The sequence below is a fragment of the Tamandua tetradactyla genome, chromosome 4 (genome assembly GCF_023851605.1).
Source record: "Tamandua tetradactyla isolate mTamTet1 chromosome 4, mTamTet1.pri, whole genome shotgun sequence".
Lineage (NCBI taxonomy): Eukaryota > Metazoa > Chordata > Mammalia > Pilosa > Myrmecophagidae > Tamandua > Tamandua tetradactyla.
The window spans coordinates 134880387-134898794 of NC_135330.1; positions in this window are offsets into that span (position 1 = coordinate 134880387).

The window sequence follows — 18408 nt, forward strand, 5'->3', positions numbered from 1 at the left end:
GCAATTATTCACTTTGTAATCAAGACAGATTTTATGGAAATCGTGAAATGATAAAAAACAAAACAAAACAAGCAGCCATACTAAAATGCAATCAGCAGATTATAAATACAGGTATAGATGCAGAAAAGTTAAAACATTAAACAATAAAACAAACATTTTGAGATGTATTTAGAATTACTTTTGGATGATTTCCTTTGTGATTGTTTAAGATGTTAAAGTTACTTTTTTATTGTTGCTGTTTATTTTCACACACAGAGACTAATAGGTTTATATGTAAAAAAGACAAGTTGCCTACTCCAGTCATTTACATTACAATAAATCAAAATAGGCATTTGAGCTTATGCTGACATGAAATCATATGAATGCAAATGAATGAAACAAAATGAATGCAATTATAATGTTAGATGAATTTTCATCATGAGCTTATCTTAAAGGAAAAAAGCAATCTGGTTGAATTCTTATAGTTCAAATCACAATGACTGCTTCTTTCTTAGATGGTTTATTAGTGCCTTGGGTTCATCTTGGCATGGTGCGAGCCCCTTCTCTAGTTTTGGTGTTAACAAAGAGTAGAAAGATATTTTGTTTAAGTATTTGAAAACTTGCTGATACATCCCATGTGTTTCTTTCCTGTGACTCTATTTCAAATCATGTCTTCATCATTCATGCTTCTGGCTCTAACAGTAAACTTAGGAGATAACATCCTGTAATGGACACAACTCTATTGCTTGACCTTCCTCTCTAACACTCTTCCATTAGCTCGTCCGAGTCTGTAAAACCTTGCCTGCCCTTTCCTTTAGCAAAACCGAGACTTTTCCTTTTCTGTAGTGATAGCCATCTAGTCTCTCTCTTCCCAATAAATCGCCTTCTGGTCACTCTTTTCCCTATTGCATACAGCTTTGAACAAAGTTGTCCTCATCTATTTATCATTGTTTACTGCAATTTTTTCTTCTACACATGTTTATGATTATTTTTGTTAAACTGCCCTGTTCTTCTTAAAGATTTTCCAACTTTACCCAAATCTGTGGGATTCACACTGTCCAGTGATCTAATACGTTCATATCTTTGTCTTCGGTTTTTTCCAAAATGTTTTGATAAATATCAAATAATTTATTAAACACTTATTCATTACAAACCACTGTATTAGATACTGGGAAATACATTCCCTGCCTATTAAGTCAGTTGCACTAAATGTATACACCCATTTACCTCTTACAATGATCTTAGGTGGATAAATGCACCAAAAATATTTTAGATGAGGAAATTGGAGGCTTGGAGATTCCAAAGAAATGAACCATGTTCAAAAAGCTACTAAGAATGTCTCCTTAGTAGACGCTGGCTTCCAAACTCTATCATGCTATCCAATCCCCAATCAATGGAAAACTCAATTTGATCTTTTTCTTTTTTTTTGTTCTTTTTTTTCAGATGCAGCTTCATTCAGTATTTTAACATGATTACTTTACAATTAGGTATTATTGTGCTGTCCATTTTTGAGTTTTTGTATCCAGTCCTGTTGCACAGTCTGTATCCCTTCAGCTCCAATTACCCATTATCTTACCCTGTTTCTAGCTCCTGCTGGACTCTGTTACCAATGACATATTCCAAGTTTATTCTAGAATGTCCGTTCACATCAGTGGGACCATACAGTATTTGTCCTTTAGTTTTTCGCTGGACTCACTCAGCATAATGTTCTCTAGGTCCATCCATGTTATTGCATGCTTCATAAGTTTATCTTGTCTTAAAGCTGCATAATATTCCATCGTATGTATATACCATAGTTTGTTTAGCCATTCTTCTGTTGATGGAAATTTTGGCTGTTTCCATCTCTTTGCAATTGTAAATAACGCTGCTATAAACATTGGTGTGCAAATGTCCGTTTGTGTCTTTGCCCTTAAGTCCTTTGAGTAGATACCTAGCAATGGTATTGCTGGGTCGTATGGCAATTCTATATTCAGATTTTGAGGAAACGCCAAACTGCCTTCCACAGTGGTTGCACCATTTGACATTCCCACCAACAGTGGATAAGTGTGCCTCTTTCTCCGCATCCTCTCCAGCACTTGTCATTTTCTGTTTTGTTGATAATGGCCATTCTGGTGGGTGTGTGATGGTATCTCATTGTGGTTTTGATTTGCATTTCTCTAATGGCCAGGGGCATTGAGCATCTCTTCATGTGCCTCTTGGCCATTTGTATTTCCTCACCTGTTAGGTGCCTGTTCAAGTCTTTTTCCCATTTTGTAATTGGCTTGGCTGTCTTTTTGTTGTTGAGTTGAACAATCTCTATATAAATTCTGGATACTAGGCCTTTATCTGATATGTCATTTCCAAATATTATCTCCCATTGTGTAGGCTGTCTTTCTACTTTCTTAATGAAGTTCTTTGATGCACAAAAGTGTTTAATTTTGAGGAGCTCCCATTTATTTATTTCCTTCTTCAGTGCTCTTGCTTTAGGTTTAAGGCCCATAAAACCGCCTCCAATTGTAAGTTTCATAAGATATCTCCCAACATTTTCCTCTAACTGTTTTTAGTCTTAGACCTAATGTTTAGATCTTTGATCCATTTTGAGTTAACTTTTGTATAAGGTGTGAGATATGGGTCTTCTTTCATTCTTTTGCATATGGATATCCAGTTCTCTAGTTACCATTTATTGAAGCAACTGTTCTGTCCCAGGTGAGTTGGCTTGACTGCCTTATCAAAGATCAAATGTCCATAGATGAGAAGGTCTATATCTGATCACTCTATTCGATTCCATTGGTCGATATATCTATCTTTATGCCAATACCATGCCGTTTTGACCACTGTGGCTTCATAATATGCCTTAAAGTCCGGCAGCGTGAGATCTCCAGCTTCGTTTTTTTTCCTCAAGATGTTTTTAGCAATTCGGGGCACCCTGCCCTTCCAGATAAATTTGCTTATTGGTTTTTCTATTTCTGAAAAATAAGTTGTTGGGATTTTGATTGGTATTGAATTGAATCTGTAGATGAGTTTAGGTAGGATTGACATCTTAATTATATTTAGTCTTCCAATCCATGAACACGGTATGCCCTTCTATCTATCTAGGTCTTCTGTGATTTCTTTTAGCAGTTTTTTGTAGTTTATTTATATAGGTTTTTTGTCTCTTTAGTTAAATTTATTCCTAGGTATTTTATTCTTTTAGTTGCAATTGTAAATGGGATTCGTTTCTTGATTTCCCCCTCAGCTTGTTCATTACTAGTGTATAGAAATGCTATCATTTTAAGGAAGTTCGCTTGTATTCCTATCTTTTGAAGTGTTTTCAACAGGAAAGGATGTTGAATGTTGTCAAATGCTTCTCTGCATCAATTGAGATGATCATGTGATTTTTCTGCTTTGATTTGTTGATATGGTGTATTACATTAATTGATTTTCTTATGTTGAACCATCCTTGCATACCTGGGAGGAATCCTACTTGGTCATGATGTATAATTCTTTTAATGTGTTGTTGGATACGATTTGCTAGAATTTTATTGAGGATTTTGCATCTATATTCATTAGAGAGATTGGTCTGTAGGTTTCTTTTTTTGTAATATCTTTGCCTGGTTTTGGTATGAGGGTGATGTTGGCTTCATAGAATGAATTAGGTAGTTTTCTCTCCACTTCAATATTTTTGAAGAGTATGAGGAGAGTTGGTACTAATTCTTTCTGGAATGTTTGATAGAATTCACATGTGAAGCCGTCTGGTCCTGGACTTTTCTTTTTAGGAAGCTTTTGAATGACTAATTCAATTTCTTTACTTGTGATTGGTTTGGTGAGGTCATCTATGTCTTCTTGAGTCAAAGTTGGTTGTTCATGTTTTTCCAGGAACCCGTCCATTTCCTCTAAATTGTTGTATTTATTAGCGTAAAGTTGTTCATAGTATCCTGTTATTACCTCCTTTATTTCTGTGAGGTCAGTAGTTATGTCTCCTCTTCCATTTCTGATCTTATTTATTTGCATCCTCTCTCTTCTTCTTTTTGTCAATCTTGCTAAGGGCCCATCAATCTTATTGATTTTCTCATAGAACCAACTTCTGGCCTTATTGATTTTCTCTATTGTTTTCATGTTTTCTGCTCTAATCTTTGTTATTTCTTTCCTTTTGCTTGCTTTGGGATTAGTTTGCTGTTCTTTCTCCAGTTCTTCCAAGTGGACAGTTAATTCCTGCATTTTTGCCTTTTCTTCTTTTCTGATATAGGCATTTAGGGCAATAAATTTCCCTCTTAGCACTGCCTTTGCTGCGTCCCATAAATTTTGATATGTTGTGTTTTCATTTTCATTCACCTCGAGGTATTTACTAATTTCTCTTGCAATTTCTTCTTTGACCCACTTGTTGTTTAAGAGTGTGTTGTTGAGCCTCCACGTATTTGTGAATTTTCTGGCACTCTGCCTATTATTGATTTCCAACTTCATTCCTTTATGATCCGAGAAAGTGTTGTGTATGATTTCAATCTTTTAAAATTTGTTAAGACTTGCTTTGTGACCCAGCAAATGGTCTATCTTTGAGAATGATCCATGAGCACTTGAGAAAAAGGTGTATCCTGCTGTTGTGGGATGTAATGTCCTATAAATGTCTGTTAAGTCTAGCTCATTTTTAGTAATATTCAGATTCTCTATTTCTTTATTGATCCTCTGTCTAGATGTTCTGTCCATTGATGAGAGTGGTGAATTGAAGTCTCCAACTATTATGGTATATGTGTCTATTTCCCTTTTCAGTGTTTGCAGTGTATTCCTCACGTATTTTGGGGCATTCTGGTTCAGTGCGTAAATATTTATGATTGTTATGTCTTCTTGTTTAATTGTTCCTTTTATTAGTATATAGTGTCCTTCTTTGTCTCTTTTAACTGTTTTACATTTGAAGTCTAATTTGTTGGATATTAGTATAGCCACTCCTGCTCTTTTCTGGTTGTTATTTGCATGAAATATCTTTTCCCAACCTTTCACTTTCAACCTATGTTTATCTTTGGGTCTAAGATGTGTTTCCTGTAGACAGCATATAGAAGGATCCTGTTTTTTAATCCATTCTGCCAGTCTATGTCTTTTGATTGGGGAATTCAGTCCATTAACATTTAGTGTTATTACTGTTTGGATAATATTTTCCTCTACCATTTTGCCTTTTGTATTATATATATCATATCTGACTTTCCTTCTTTCTGTACTCTTCTCCATACCTCACTCTTCTGTCTTTTCATATCTGATTCTAGTGCTCCCTTTAGTATTTCTTGCAGAGCTGGTCTCTTGGTCACAAATTCTCTCAGTGACTTTTTGTCTGAGAATGTTTTAATTTCTCCCTCATTTTTGAAGGATAATTTTGCTGGATATAGGAGTCTTGGTTGGCAGTTTTTCTCTTTCAGTAATTTAAATATATCATCCTACTATCTTCTAGCTTCCATGGTTTCTGCTGAGAAATCTACACATAGTCTTTTTGGGTTTCCCTTGTATGTGATGGATTGTTTTTCTCTTGCTGCTTTCAAGTTCCTCTCTTTCTCTTTGACCTCTGACATTCTAACTAGTAAGTGTCTTGGGGAACGCCTTTTTGGGTCTAAGCTCTTTGGGGTGCACTGCACTTCTTGGATCTGTAATTTTAGGTCTTTCATAAGATATGGGAAATTTTCAGTGATAATTTCTTCCATTAGTTTTTCTCCTCCTTTTCCCTTCTCTTCTCCTTCTGGGACACCCACAACACATATATTTGTGTGGTTCATATTGTCCTTGAGTTCCCTGATACCCTGTTCAAATTTTTCCATTCTTTTCCCGATAGTTTCTGTTTCTTTTTGGAATTCAGATGTCCCATCCTCCAAATCACTAATTCTATCTTCTGTCTCTTTAAATCTATCATTGTAGGTATCCATTGTTTTTTCCATCTTTTCTACTTCATCCTTCACTTCCATAAGCTCTGTTATTTGTTTTTTCCATTTTTCTATTTCTTATTTTTGTTCAGCCCATGTCTTCTTCATGTCTTCCCTCAATTTATCGATTTCGTTTTTGAAGAGGTTTTCCATTTCTGTTCGTATATTCAGCATTAGTTATTTCAGCTCCTGTATCTCATTTGAACTATTGATTTGTTCCTTTGACTGGGCCATATTTTCAATTTTCTGAGCGTGATCTGTTATCTTCTGCTGGCATCTGGGCATTTAGTCAAATTTCCCTGGGTTTTGGACCCAACAGGTTGAAAGATTTTTCTGTGAAATCTCTGGGTTCTGTTTTTCTTATTCTGCCCAGTAGTTGGTGCTCGTGGCACACATTTGTCTGCGGGTTCCACCAGTAAAAGGTGCTGTGGGTCCTTTAACTTTGGAAAACTCTCGCCATGGGGGAGGTTCGCCAGCCGAAGCGGCTTGGAAGAGTGCCAGCCGGCCCGGGGGTCCGAACGCGAGGAGGGTCGCCAGCCACCGCAGCCCGGGAGAGTGCCCGACCGAATTTCCTAGTTGTCCTGGGATGCCAAGCGTGGTGGGAGGGTGCCAGCCGCCGCAGCCCGGGAAAGTGCACCCTTCCCAGCTGGACCGGGGAGTCACGTGTTTGGAAGGGACCCCCCCAGTCACCGTTCTCTGCGGTTTGGGGATTTCCGACCCAACTCTCTCAGTTGGTCCGGGGGGCCTCGCGTGGTGGGGGCGCCATCGCCGTGGCCCGAGGGGACCGCCTGCCCAATTCTGCCAGCTGGCCTGGGAAGGAGGAAGTGAGGGACTCCGGCCGCTTGCTGTCCCGCCCAGGAAAGCCCGCGTCCCTCGGTGTTCTCACCGGAGCTGGTTCTCCCAGACAGTCAGCCGTTCCAGGATGGGGTACGCTGTCCTTTTGATCTCCGTCGTGGCTCTGGCAGCTGCTCTGTATCATCTCCACTCCCCCAGTAGCTGTTCTGGAGGAGGAAAGGTGAGGGTGGCAAGGCTGTCGAGGACGGTGGCGGAGGAGCTGGTGAAGTCGGAAGAGGGCACAGTGGTGGTTGGAGAGCCGCCGGAGCAGGAGGAGAAAGAGAAGGGCAAGATGGCAGAGGGGAGAGAAGGGCAAGATGGAGAAGGGGGAAGAGGAGGGCTGGCTGGCTGGCGGCGGAACGCCGCCGGTGGAGAAAGAGCTTGATCTTTTTCTTTAAAGGACTTATGCCTTATCTTACTTGGAAGGCCAAATTTTAAGTATGATATTAAAGTTAAATGAATTAAATTTCAGTAATTTCATATTTATTTTTAAAATTGCAAATGAAATTTTGAAAACTGCTATTTGAAATAAAAGAAAAAATGCACATGGATATTGTTTTCTTTTACTAAGCGAGAAAAACTAACAGTTTTCATAAAATTGATGTTATTTTAAATAGATAACACACTTTTATTGCCAGAATACATTCCATCTAAACCTAGTATGGAGTTATAGAGAAAAATTTGTTTATGTTACTTCACAATTTGGAATTTTTGAGCAAATCTAACTGAAATGTGGGATCTAGGCTAAAAGATAAACAATAGAAGTTAATTTAAGACTCATTACACAGTGGTATTTGGAGGGAGATTTACCTCTTCAGGTATGAGTTCAAAGTTCAACTGAGGCATGGGGTGGAAAAGGATGTGTCCGAAAAGTAGGAAGCATTCCCTGTATTGTAAAGGTGGAGATCCTAGTCTTATCTTTCCCATGAAGAGATTAATTTTTATCTCAAAGAGTGAGGATCCTGGATTCTTTCTCATGCATTTCCACAAAGATTGCTTCAGAAGGGGGTGAGGGACAGATATTTCTCTTTCTTAGACATATTTTCCCTTTAATCTTTTCAGTGGTCCTCATCTACAATACAGTTGCCTATATTGTAGGTGACATCTGGCTTTCCTTGTATCACCACAGACAATAAAAATCGGGGCACAGGGGAACCACATTGCTATTTGCTATGAGTCAACAACAGTAATCTGCTCTGCTCAAAAACTTTACACAGGTGTTTTTGTTTGTTTTGTTTTTAAATTCCTGGAGCTTTAGTTGCCTCAGTAAGATGGTCATTTATACAGTGCCATTGTATAAATGAAAGAGGATTTGTTAAATATTACCATAATTTCTAAACAACTATATGGAGGCAAGGCAATATAATAAGTATGATGATGGATTGTAGGTTGTAATTATTTGGTAATTTTCTTATCATCAAATACAGTATTTTTTTTTTATTTGACTCTCTTCCTTGTGTCCTTACTCGAAGATTCTGATTCTTAAAGTTACAGAGTACGCGTACTAGATTGCTGAATTATTGCCAACAAAAGGCATATACATGATAAGCAATCAGTAAATGGTTTAGTGTGCTGTCTATCATTACATAGATGAATAGATGAAAAAGGAAGAAGCAAAGAAGAAAATCATGACTATTTTCAAAAGATATTTAAAGATATAGCTGTTTAACAGAAAGTAATAAGATGTCAGCCCCAGATGGCTGGCATTAGAGAAAAGCATCCTTTTGGGGTATGAAACAGATTGCTACTATTTTATTTAGTTCTAAAGCAGACTTATTAGAAATATTTGGTTTGGTATCATGGTAATTTGAATAGCAAAGACACTTTATGCCGACTAACAAAGCATAAGAACAGAAATGAATTTAACTGCAGCTGAGAAGATGTTTAAATATAGAAAGTGTGTGAAGTAGTAAAACATTAATCCTAATAACTTGAGAAGAAAATAAAGTTGCCTCCATCATTTAAACATTTCACAAACAGACGTGTTTAATTTTTGGATTGCTTTTCATTTTGCTAGATTTATATTACTATATTGTTTACTTTCAATTTATTTCTCATCTGTATAGGAAAATTGAAGCTCCAGAGGTAGCAACTAATAAATAAAGCAACAAGATGTAGGGTCTTTAATTTTAAACACAAATATAAGGTTTCCAAAGTGTTAGAAAAGGTTACGCTAATATCCTTAAACATATCCACCCATGAAACCACCTACACAGACTTATAATAACAAATACACAATTAATAAATCTTTAAAATTCACTGTAAGACCTTTGTTTGTTTATCTATTGAAATACAAGGATATATTGATAGATGTTTTCCATATATATATATATATAGTAGGATAGATTAATTAAGGATGTACAAAGAGGTGGAAGAAGAGAACGTGAAAACACCAAGTAAAGGAAAGGAAGCAGTCCATCTAGCAATGGACTAGATGGTTAAGAGAAACAGAAAAAAGGGATATTTGGAGGACTGAAGGTAAACTCAGCCTAAATTCCATGTATTTCTAGATTCCTCCTAATATTCTGTGCAGTTCAAATGGCTACAAGATTATATATATTGTGAGTGGACTAAAATCCTTCTTTGGGATTCTCTTTTAAAGAAATCATTCCAAAGGATCCTGCCATTTTTTATCTACTGAAACTAAATCCTTGTCTGCAGAAAATTCCATAATGATTTCCCTTGAAACAGAGACACGTCAGATTAATCGCCAACTTCTTCCTGCTGAAATCAGCCCCAAAGCCTCTTAAAACACCAGCAGATGTTTATATACTAAGGACCAATGAAAAGCACCTTTCCCCCTTTCCTCCTCTTATTTGGCAGACATTTCCACATCCTAAACTATCAGAATAACTGAGGCCTATCTAACTAGAAAGCCAGAGAGTTTTCATAACCCTGCATTTTTACTTATTTTAAGTACCATAGTAGCCTAGTCTCATCAAGGTAGAGAAGTCCACTGCATGTGGTCTAAAGAGATTCGCCTATATCCCAAGGCAAGGGCAAGCCACTTTTACTTTAGGAACAGAAGGTAGGCTAGATTAGTTGCTACATATTTGATCAGTTTCCAGGGTTTTGTGGTTCTAAAATGTGTAAGAAACAGTTGTGTCATGAATTATGATAGTCTGAGGCACATATTTTACACTGACAAGTCTGGATTTCTTGTACCTCCTTAGGCCAAAAATTAATGCTAATCTCAAACTCATTTGTCCAGTTACTAATAGTGCAGACACTGCTTAAATTAGACTTGGCATAGGTAAAACAGCAAAGTCTATCAGCCCAGACAAGTTGTGTCGGTACAGACAATGTTCGCCCACTCATGGAAAAGATGTATTTGGGAAAAAAAAGTGCTCAGTACCTAACATTCAAGGGCTGATTGTTCCATTGGTATTCAAATTCTTGTATGCCAGCAATTTAATTGCTTTCACAGTGAGTAGTTTCTCTTGATATATTTGACTGTGGACTGCATGGTGATTTATAGATTTCAAATATCTTACTCCCTTAATCTTGTTTCAAAATATTCTCAGAGAACTATTTTATGATATGCGATTAAAAACAACTGGACAAAGTATTCTTGGATGTAATTATGGTTAGATATGTTCAGATAGTAATAATTATAGCAAATTGGGTACCATATATCTAATGAGTGCTATCAATCATGCAGTAGATATATGACTTCCACATTTTTAATACATGTGTTGCCAAAAGAAAGATAGTTACAACATAATCAAAACTGCGAGTTTATTGTGTGAGGAACTTCTCCAGCAGGAAGATCTCATACTGGGGGAGCCAGAGTAGGAATCTCAATAGTCATCTGGTCACAGCCCCTTATAACAGCATTTAGGAAATTTCCAAGTGGGGAGTTGAAGTGACCAGCTGACATTGGAGTCCTTTACTACCTAGGGGTGCTCTGACACTGGAAAGCACATATGCATAGATATGTATTGTGAAATAAAACAAAATGGCTCTCTATATTGGGAGTTGTCAGGAGTGACCTTGTTTCGGTTTGCTAAAGCTGCCTCAAGGCAATATATCTGGAATGGGTTGGCTTTTACAATGGGCATTTATTGACGTATAAGTTTACACTTCTAAGGCCACAAAAATTTTCCAATTAAGGCATCAACAGGACGAAACCTGAACTCTGAAGAAAGGTTGCCAGCATCTGGGACAGAGCCTGGTGGTCCTTCACTCCCAGGGTTTGTTGCCTTCAGCTCTGATTCCAGTGTCTGCTCTTTGAGCTTCTGTGGGTCCTCTCTTAACATTTCCAGGGCTTTTCTCCCTCTGTTTTCTCAGCTTTTTCTGACCTTTATCTTCTCATAGAGGACTCCAGTAAATGGATTAAGACTCACATTTGAAGGGGATGGGCCACATCTTAATTGAAATAACCTAATCAAAAGGTCCCACTTGCAACAGGTCTGCATCCACAGGAACAGATTAAAATAACGTGGCCTTTTCTGGGGTACATAACAGCTTCAAACCAGCACAGGTTTCTGAGAAATGGCAGGGACTTTTCAGAGGATAAAAATTGGCCCAGAACAAATACAGAGCAGAAAGTAGACCATTCCCACTACGTTTCAATTTGTACGACATTTAATAAGATAGCCCCTATTTTTAATAGGACCAGCCTATTAAAAAGGAAACCCTTAACTGACTTTTGAAACCTGTTGCAACCTGTTCACCAACAGAGACAATAATTTCCCCAGTTTGAGATCTTCCTGCTGGAGCAATTTTTCTTTCAATAAACCTGCAGCTTCTATGCTTTTGGTGATTTTGTTTCTTTTGACATAGCGTGTGCTTATTCATTTTAATAAGTGCTCTCTACTGGACAGGGACTGGTTTATCATCAGTGACCTATCTGCAATTCTGTAGGGTGCATTCCATTGTTCCATTTCCTCATACAGTCCCTTAAGGTCAGTACATTTTGTTCTGGAAAATTATATTTTTGGAAAAGAGGCAGGCGGCCATTTTATTTTACTTATCAGTGTCATTACCTAATTTAGAGTTAAGAATACTAAGAAATTATGGGAGTCATTAGCTCCGTATAATTAGTAAATGATAGAAGGACAATTTCAAGTCAGGTATGTCTAGCTGCAAGCCTATAATATTTTCCCCATACTGTGTTGCTTTCTCATGCCCTGAAACATGGCACAAATGAATGGTGACATTTTAATTTTTCCATCTCATATGTAAAAAATGTACCACAGTATCACTCTGTAAAATAAACTAATAAACTATGCATTGTTGAGGGAAACCCAGTAAACAGAATGACATTATGGGATTTCTACAAATAGAACTAAAGTATTTATTTTCCTGCTTAAATTCAAATAAAGTCAGTGGTCTTGCAATATGATAAGTGGTAACCATTTTTGACATATTAGAAAGTGAGTCCTTTATTCTCAAAGAAATATCCACTCACTCATTTCAAAAATACTTTTTCATTGATTAAAATATATCTCAAATGGGAAAGATAACTGTACAAATCTTTCGTACTTAGGCAGTTTGTATTGTAGAAAATGTGCCATTTACGCAGTTTAGTGTGTATAAGAACTACAAAGGCTACCTTTTTTTAAATATTTGGAGCTGTACAATCAGAATCATCAAAACACACAAGGAAATAGTTCCCTCTTAGAAAGTGCTGCCAAACTTTTGAGACTTAGGGGTCCTTAAGAGCTCAGAAGAAAATCATCATGTTTACAGGGGTTTGTACCCTGGCTACTTCTTTCTGCAGCAGCATTTATCTGAAGGATTTAAGATTGAGAATTGTAGCCTTGCAGCCAGGTTACAATCATTTCTCCAGGATAGCAGCAGCCTATCTGCTTACATTCTCCAGCTCCTGGTGGGAGCTTTCAGTAACAGGAAAACCCGGCTTGGATGCTGATTATTCACCAAGCCTTGCTCTGCATTTGATCACCTCCCAGGCATAAGCTCTTTTTGACTGAGTGATTAGGAAATGGAAGACATAAAAGAAAACAAAAACAAAAACAGGAAGGAGAGGATGGGAGTACCAGGACAAAAATGGAAATGTTTTTGGCTTCAGAGCTGTGCTGTGTGAAGTTGATTTTTCTCACACCTTCAGTTTGTCAATCAGGTTCATCAATATGTTTGGTAAAAAGTATAAAGCCTACCATAGATTTAATTAGGAGAGTTGAGATGAAGATCAGTTATGTAGAGGAAAAGAAAAAAATAAATGTAGGAGAGATTCAGATAAACAAAAACAAGAGACCACAAAGGAATCTGAAAAGAGAGTAAATGAAGAATATTTAAAATGGGAGACTGATGGATTAATAAAGGAGAATTCATATGTATTACCCAATCAGTGTTTCATGATCTAAGAAGAAAAATGTTTAGTTATTATGATAAATTATTCCCCCCTCCCCAACTTGTTTACTTTACTATTAAGACTTGTTGATAAGAAATGTTACTTTATTGCATTTTTCTTTTCTCAAGAATCAGAGGTCATGGGTATCACATTATATAGTTTTAAAATATAAATTTAATACTATAATATAAATTTCTATGGGGTAGAACTATTGTTCTCTTAATATAAAATAATATAAATAAAGATTCATATTATTTGTATGGTGTGGCATAAGTTAAAATGATTGAGATGTCACTGTGACAAACTTAAACAATTATGTGTGGTTAAAAAGCCACATTTTTAATTCTCTGACTTGGTGGATGTAATTTGATGTTAAAAGAATGTAACATAGTTGGAGGAGAAAGCTTTACGTCAGACTGACATTTGCTTACATCATAGCTCTATTCGTATTATTGGTGATCATGTGCAAATTACTCAATCTTAGGTTTAATTTTGTCTTCTTTAAAATGGACACTAAGTAGTATCCATCCCTCTGAGTTATTTTGAGAGATAAATGAGATAATGCATAGAAAACGCTTAGCACAGAGGCTAGCATGAAGAAGCAGTATATAACTAAATGTCTATAATCATGGTTGCCATTATCATTATTACGTTAAATGCCATCTATTTGAAGCACAAATCTTTTATCTCTAGCCCTAAGTTGCTCCTTGAAGTCTAGAATTTTATCCAACTGTTTCTCCACATGTCTTCTCAGGCACAAGGTACAGAGTTCATATTAACTATATATAAAAATACTGATGCACTCCTGTCTACTCTTCTGCTCCTTCTGTCTTCTTGTCTTGCTGAACAGCACTTTTTTTCCCACCGATGGAATGTTGCTGACACCAAAAACCTGAGAGCAATCCTTGTTCTTTCCTTATTCTCATGCTCCACATTGAATCCGTCAGCAACTCTTCTTTGCTCTAGCTCCCATATATCACCTGAATCAAACTACTTCTTACTATTTCAACTGAAAAACACTAAAATATGTCTGCCTCATTTTGACATATCTGATGTTTTGGTTTGCTAAAGCTGTCAGAAATGGATTGGCTTTTACAAAGGGGATTTACTAGTTGAAAAATTCACAGTTCTAAGGCCTTGAAAATGTCTGAATTAAAGCATCCAGAGTAAGATACCTTGACTCTGAAGAAAGGCCTATGGCATCTGGGATTCCTCTATCACACGGGAAGGTACATGGTAACATCTGCTGATGCTTCTCTCCTGGGTTGGTTTCAAAATGGCTCTCTCAGCTCTTGTGGGTCTTTCTGGCCTCTTCTGGGGCATTTTCTTTCTTAGCATCAGTCAGCTTTGAGCATGCTCCCTTAAAGGGCTCCACCAAGTGGATTAGGATCCACCTTGAATGGGCAAGGTCACATTTCCATGGAAACAACCTAATCAAAAGACCCCACCCAAAAAGGCCTGCACCCACAGGATTAGATTACAATAGCATGGCTTTTTGGGGGTACATAATATTTTCAAATCAGCGCACCTGATAATTCCACAACTGTATCATTCTTTCCAGTTTTTCACAACCACATTCTCTTTTCCACACAGAAGCCAGAGACCTTTCCAGAATGTGTGCCTGATTGTTCCACTTTCCTGCTTAAATCCTTCCAGTGTTTTCCGATGACTGTTGCATTGAGTTTGCAAATGCTCCCCATGACCAACAGGACCAGTCATTATGTGTGTGCTGTTTTCCTCTGGTGCATGATCTATTGCACCCTTTTCCATGGTGTGCCAATCAAAGTGGTCTCCCTCCATTCCCTTCGTTTCCCCTGTATCTTATTTTTTCTTTTCCTGAGTAATGATAGCTAACATTTATTGGGTGTTATAGCTATTTCAGACACACTGCTATCAATACTCACCATGAGTTCATTCCCTCACAACGACCCAATAAGGTGGGTGCTATTATTAGCACCATTTTATGTAAAATGAAATTGAGGCAGAGAGAGAGGGCTTAATAATTTGCTCAAAGTAACAAAGTTACTGTGACAGAATCTGAAATTGAAGCCTGGGCATTGGTTCCCAGAGCCTGCTTTCTTCATTTCTACTCTCTGCCCGTTATTCCAATTTGTATTCACTTTTCTGTCTGTGCAGTTCTACTACTCTGCTCTTAGTTTCTTCTCTCTAATTCCCTGGGTTTAGTGGTCTTTGATTCTATTTTCCTAAGATACAGATTAGATCATTGATTTTCTGCCTTTAAAAAATATATATGTACATTTATGGTTATGCATTTTCCTGAAGTTTAAACTTCATTTGACCAAATTTTGTTTGGTTGTATCATCATTAATATTCAAGATATTTTCTAGTTGTTTTTAACCATTAGTTATTTATGTTTATATATTATTTTTACTAGTTTAATAAGATCAAATCTTTCATCATTAGATACTGTGCTCTATATATTTCAATTAGGTCAGTTTTTAACTATATTATTCAGATATTTTATAACTTTACTGATTATTTGATTAATTTGTGTGTTCATATATCAACATACAGGCCTCAGGCGTATATTGTTCCACATTTTGTTTTACTATATTCAACTGCAGAGAATAAGGGATGGTGATTTAATTCACTCACAGAAGATATTATGGAAGAATGCCAATAGTCTTTCTCATAGTTACAGACATAGCAAAATTTGAGATCAAGAAAATAATAAGAAAATAAAAATAAATAAATAAATAAAAGAGAATTGCAAATGAAGAAGAAAAATTAGAAAAATATTACGACTTAAAAGTAATACTAATTAAAGTCATTTTTGAGAAGTGAATAAGCATCATACAGTATAATAATACTAATAATGTTTATCATTTAATACATTTCAGATTAAAATTATCATTAGCTTGATTAGAATGAAAAATATGTGCTCACTTGTTACTGGTTGTTTCTCATAAACTTCAGTTCCTCATTCATGAATAAAATGTAATTATTATTTGTATATTATATCAATTCAACTATGTGATAATACTATGATAATACTATGAACCACTGATTTTTTTTCTTTTTTCTCGCATGGGTAGGCACCGGGAATTGAACCCGGGTCTCCGGCATGGCAGGCGAGAACTCTGCCACTGGGCCACCTTGGCAACCCTGAACCAATGATTTTACACTTCAGATGGACTGTATGGTGTCTGAATATATCTCACTGAAATTGCATTAAAATCAATTCAAAATAGTTTGTGTTTTCTTGTAATTCTGAAATAAACCTTAACATTAAAATTAATACAATATGTGAATTATACATGAAAATATGTATGTTAAAATTTGATGTTATTAATTTGTCTTAAAGTGAGTTCCCAGGCGTGAATTTCTCTTTTTGGTAGAACTCCTATTGATAGTGTTGACACAGTGAGAATCAATATTACTGAACCACTAATATCCCTGCAAATTAATAATAATATATTGAAGTTGCATAGTATTTTTCAGGTTCCAAAAACACTTTTATTCACATTTTGGATTTTGCTTAGCCTCATAACAACCCTCTGGGTTTGGTAGGGCTAGTAAAATGGAGGGGTTGGTGATTTCAGTGTTCCCCTGACTAGGTGCTAGAGATTGAATGCAACTCATGTATTCTAAATCAATGGGTGCTTTGTTTTGCTTTTTCTATGAACTGCAGCCCTGCTAATTAAGTTCACATTCAACCATTTCACGAATAGTTATTAAATGTCTACTATATGTAAACAGATAATGGATGTAAGTTAGTTATGGATCATTACTATATATAATTTTATGCAAGCTTATTTTATATAAGCTTAGATTATTTTCATGTTCTGTACAGAGCAGATAAACATTATGACCTTTCAAAACCAAAGGACATGACCACTTTAAAGAGGTTTGTTACTGTTGTAATGCAAATCTCTAGGCACTTCTGAATTTTATTAGAAAAATAAAACAATGAAGTCATTTTAGTGTTTTTTCTAGAATTCACAGTTCCTTTGAATTTTGTTTAGATACTTTAAAAAAAGCAAAGAACAGAGTTTCTCTCTTAGAAAGAGGCTCATTTATTCTCTTTAAGTTAATATCAGTGCAAAACACTTAATGGTTTTGAAACTGTCTAAATTTTTCTTTGAATTAAATATGTTTGTGAAAATGTTCTAATGCATAAAATCTAAGGAACTTATTTCCTTTACTCTTCATGTGGAGTGCTACCTGCTTAGATACTTAAAAATTCAAAACGTGAGAAAAACAATTTAATGAAACAAGGTAGCAAGGTATTGAGAACTTTACTGTGATCTCTGAAATTAAGTCTATAAGAGACGATAGAATTTTCTTATACAAATGGTAAACCCATAGAGAAATCGCGTTGTTTTATAAACTGTGAGCTATAATTTAAAACACTGTGGGGTTTTTGATAGAACTTCTTAATCTAAAACTACTCAAAAAGAAGAAGACGAAGATTTGTGTCAGCCCATTGATGCCGCATGACTTTGCCCCAGAAGCCTTTGAGAAATTTTGTGAAGAATGATAGCTTTCTTGCTTAGCAGCAGGATTTTCTAAACCTACATCATTTCCTATTTAGACTTTGGAAAACGTTTCCATTTACTGTGGAACCAGATAATTTTAGGAAATTAGATAGCTTAAAATCTAAACTGGGACAATAAATCACCTTTTCCAGTCCTTAAAAATATTTAGTAACAATATCAATTTTAAATGTCTTTGTGGAACAAAGCTCTAAAACTGTCACCATTCACATTTAAATACTAATGTGCTATTAACCAAAAATTCACTTTAGTATGAGTGTTTCCATCAAAGCTATTTCTCTGAAATTTTTTTTGAAAGTTCAGATTCATTGAACTATAAAACTGAAGAATAAACTTGAATGATGCTTAATTTATAAGTTCTACCTGTACTACTTATATTACTTTCCTTTCCTTTTTCACTTGTGTTAAAATGTATTTTTGTAGTTTTCAGGAATATTTCAAAGCATTAGATGCAGAAATATCATCTAAAGTCAAATCATTATTATTATTATTTTTATTGTAATCTATTCTTACATATCTTAAATTAGGACTACTTATGACTCTATCTTCCACATCTAATATTTTCTATGTAAATCACAAAGAACATTTTTTTTCTTGACCAATACTTAGTTGTTTCAAAGTACTGGGCACATTGACCTGTGCGGGAGACAGATAAAAAGAAAAGCAATAGTTTTCGTTCAGGATCTGACTGCAAACGCGTATTGCTGTTGAATGCAAGCATCTTTAGACCTTGATGTAAGGAAAAGGAATCTCTATGACATGAAAGAGGACATCAGAGATTCCAGTGCACCTTAGTGGCAGAATTTTATTGCTCTCTCCATTTTATTAAATTCTAGAAATTTCCACCCACACTCAATTCCACTGTCTCATCCAGAAATACCTAGGTAATCTTTGACTATGGCTAAAG